This window comes from Arachis hypogaea, chromosome 17, assembly GCF_003086295.3.
Source record: "Arachis hypogaea cultivar Tifrunner chromosome 17, arahy.Tifrunner.gnm2.J5K5, whole genome shotgun sequence".
In the NCBI taxonomy this organism is placed as follows: domain Eukaryota; kingdom Viridiplantae; phylum Streptophyta; class Magnoliopsida; order Fabales; family Fabaceae; genus Arachis; species Arachis hypogaea.
Window position 1 is genome coordinate 72091786 of NC_092052.1, and position 4310 is coordinate 72096095.

A 4310-nucleotide genomic window follows, 5' to 3' on the forward strand; every position below is an offset into this window, starting at 1 on the left:
CTCTTCATGGTTCTTATAATAATTTTTATTAATAGTTGGAATGATTACAAGGTTTATTTGTCATATTATTAAAATTTTTTTTACTTGGGTATAAACTGAAAAGATGTTTGCATTGGATTGCAGAGGACATATTGCGTGAATTCCTATGTGGCTTACCCATGAAGAGGACCATTACACAACGGATTGAAGAATTACCCAAGAAAAAGACGGACAAAAGAAGAAAAAAATAAGTCAAATAAAAGTGAAAATAGTACAACCCTCTTTGATATTGTTTATTTGTTGAATAGTTAGAGTTTAGTTATAAGACATTATGATAGTTTTTTAGTCACAAATGTATAGATATTCCATTTTTTTTACTTGTGTCTCAATCAAATAAACATCGAGTTAAGAATAAAAATAACCATCCGCATACCTAATGAATTGAACATCCGACGTATCTTAATTAAAAATTATGATTTGGAATTGACCATTTTACTAGTGATCAATGATCATGTACTGCAGTTAGCCAGCAATAGCAAGATAACTATTTTGTGACAAAACTAACTCACTCTTTTTGTTTCATGCATTTTATTATTCTATTATTTCTTTGGGTTCTAAAGGATAAAAATTAATTACTAAACCTTTCTTTTTTTCATTATTGTTACTTTTCATGCATTGATGACACGAATATATTATACTTTAAAAAGGATTGCAATCATCTGAATGATGCAAATGCATAAACCACATACATAGATGCAGGTTAATTTAGAAAAACATTAAAATCAAGGGAGAATTCACTCTTATCTAATCTTGGTCACAATTTAATTTACACCACTATCTATAAAATTTATATATATTGAGAATGAAAAAATTTTCTAGTAACTCTTTCTAACGACTAAAAAATTAATTTAATTTTAATACATTGTCAATGTAAATTAGTTTTATGCATGTATCTAATTTTTGTTAGTACTTTTTTACTTTGATTACGTGAATAATCATCTAAAAAGATAGGTGTGATTAGTCGATTAGGTAAAACATTTTACACAATCAGTGCATGAAAATTAAATTCCTTAAAGTTATAAGAAAATTTTGCTTTTTTATGTATTCACATAAAGTACATAATAATTAATTAATACAAACAACCAAACATCCACTTGAAAATGAAAATAACAATTCGCATACCTATTAAACTAAACATCTAGCATAATTTAATTGTATCTACTTGAATCTGATACTAACAACCAAACATCCACGTAACAAAGAAAATAACCATCTGTATACTTAGTATAATGAACATCCAACATAATTTAATTGTATTTATTTGAATCTAATACTAACAACCAAACATCCACTGAACAATGAAAATAACCATCCGTATATCTAGCAAAATGAACATCTAACATAATTTAATTGTATTTACTTGAATCCAATCCAAACAACTAAACACTTAATAATGAAATTGACCATCCACAAACCTAGTAAAATGAACATACAGCATAACTTAATTTGGTCTACTTGAATCCAATACAAAAAACTAAACATCACTTAGTTTATGAATCTTAATCTTACTTACGAAACCGACTTTCTTTATATAGTTCGCATAAAAATCCTATGCCAGTTGCAAAGATCAAACAGCAATCCAACTCTTGGTATTTTCTCTTCACGGAGGCCACTGTGATTCGGTAACTATGTATCAATTCACAACAAACATTGCTCAATGTCACATATGAATATTACCGGATTGTAAAATCTACTTATTGTTAAATCAACAATAAGTTAAAATTTGAACCTCATGCCTCAGTTTCATCACATCCAACATAATTTATTTGTATTTACTTGAATCCAATCCAAACAACTAAACAATTAATAATGAAATTAACCATCCATTAAAACTTCAAAGGAAAAGATAACTTTAAACAACTAAACACATAATTTATTTGCACAACATAGGCATATAGAAGAAATAGAATTGGCAAAAATAAATAGTGAAGATAAGTTTGAGTATACTATTATCTTAGTAAATATTTAGGATTAAAAGAAATTACACAAAAACACAATAACATACATTAAAACTTCAAAGGAAAGGATAACTTTAACAACTTATGTTGTCAAGATAATTTCCAGTCACACTAAACTAGAATAGTCCAACCAATTACCTGTGACCAATCATGAATCTAATAACAATTCTCTTCTCGCGCTCCAACTGAAGAAGTTGTTCTCCTATTCAAACAGGTATTAGATATATATAAACATCTATCAGCATAAAACTTTTCCTCTAATATTTCACCCCATTTTTTAAAGGTGGATACCAACATTGACTCTTAGCAGAAATAGTTTTTAAAGGAAATAGAATATACCTTGAGGCATCCAAGTCTCTCGAACTGAATCACGCCTCTTCCTGCTGCTGAAAGCTGTGTTTATTCCAATCACTACAATGGCCTTCTTCCTAAGAGCGCCTTCCCCGGATATCCCCATGGTAGTGGCCGTGCTGTTCGAGTCTGAGATCCCAGCTTCATGAGAACTCCTAGTAGCTGCAAGTTCCATTTGAAGCATGAAAACCTGCTTATCTAAAGCCCTGGCATGCCTCAATATAAATACAAAGAGGAAAAAAAGTAATTATTCATTTATTATTCAACCCCACAATTCAATAAAAATACAAATAAAAAAGCTCCAATTGTAACCAAATTTAAGCCAAAAAAGGAAAGAGACTTAGGTTACTTAGGTAGATGCTCACATGCTCAAAATATGTTCCCCTTTCAACAGACGCGATGCAGGGGAGCAGAGGGCAGCCTTCTTCGTTGGGAACGCGCGGTGCATGGGAGCAGAGGGCAATCTTCTTCATCGTCGGGAAGGCGACGTAGGGGATCAGAGGCGTTGCGGCGCAGTGGCACGACTTTCGAGTGTCATTTTGGGCTTGGGTTTCTTTGTCTTGAGTGGGGAATTGCAGTGGTGTTGGGGGTGGCTATGTGCGTGGAGGAAGCCATGGATGTCTCGCCTCGCGGGTGGGGGAGTCACGGCGGAGAAAGAAGTCGCGGTGGGCTGCACGCTGTGCCGATCAATTTCATGTGGGTAAAAATATTTTCAGGGGACGGTGGTGGGGGCGGAAATTTGACCAATTAAGAAATCAATATAGGAAATACGTTGTGAGTATAGCTCTTAACCAGCAAAAATCTGCCTCATCAATTTAGAAAGGTTGTCACAAAAGTTTAGAATAAAAATACTGGGAGTATGAGTCCCAGGTCGTCTCCCAACGAGTTGACAAAAGGGTGCTATCTTATTAATCAAGAGTTTTCTGGGTAATTTTGAGTTTGGGCAATGGGCAAATAAATAATTGTAAATTAAAGCAATAAAAATTAAAAGAGATTTATAATATTCTAAATAAAAGGCCTTGACTGGGGGAATGATTAATTGGAAGTTCCATCCTTGTTAGAATTCTCTCAAGTGTAGTATAAAGAGGTTGTTATTTTCACTTAGTTAACCCTTACTAAATAAAGGAAAGTCAAGTGATTGAGCTAACTCTTATTCACAAATCCTAGTTCTCTCCCTTGGGAAGGTCTAGCATTAGTAAATACAGAATTAGCCAATAACTTCCAATTTAACTAACCACTTGATCATTCCAACTCAAGTGTCTCCTTTTAATCAACCCCCATGTAAAGTTGGGAATCTACTCCATTGACATGAGAATTACTTGCATAGAATTAAATAAGGAATAAAAGGAAGATATGATAGACAATAACTACAATTCAATTAAAAGTAAAAGTAATCCTTTGCATTAATAAATTCTAAAAATAATCCAATTATAACTCTAAACAAGAATTAAGAATATGGAATAATAAAAGAGTAAGAAAACAAACTAGAATAGTATCTTCAACGGAGGTGATGACTCTTCAATATCCAAAGCGAAAGCAATAAACTATGAAACTATGAATGTAAAAGAAAACCTAGAGGAAGAGTAATTTTCTCCCTAGATTCAGATCTAAAAACTAAAAGTATGCTAATGAGAATGTGTGTTGAGTCTCTGCATGTTCCTTGGCTCTAGTCTGTGTTTCTGGGCCGGAAACTGGGTCAAAACTCGGCCCAAAATTGCCCTAGCATTTTCTGTTATTTCTGCAGATCGCGCATGTCACGCGTACGCGTCAGTCACGCGTGCGCGTCGCTGGTCGTTTTGGCGTGTCACGTGTACACGTCAGTCACGCGCACGCGTCTTTGTGCAAACTTCAATCCACGTGTACGCATCAGGCACGCGCACGCGTCGCTGCAAATTTCTCCATATCGCGCGCTCGCGTGAGCCATGCGTGCACGTCGATGCTCGCTGGTTATCTCCTTAGTTT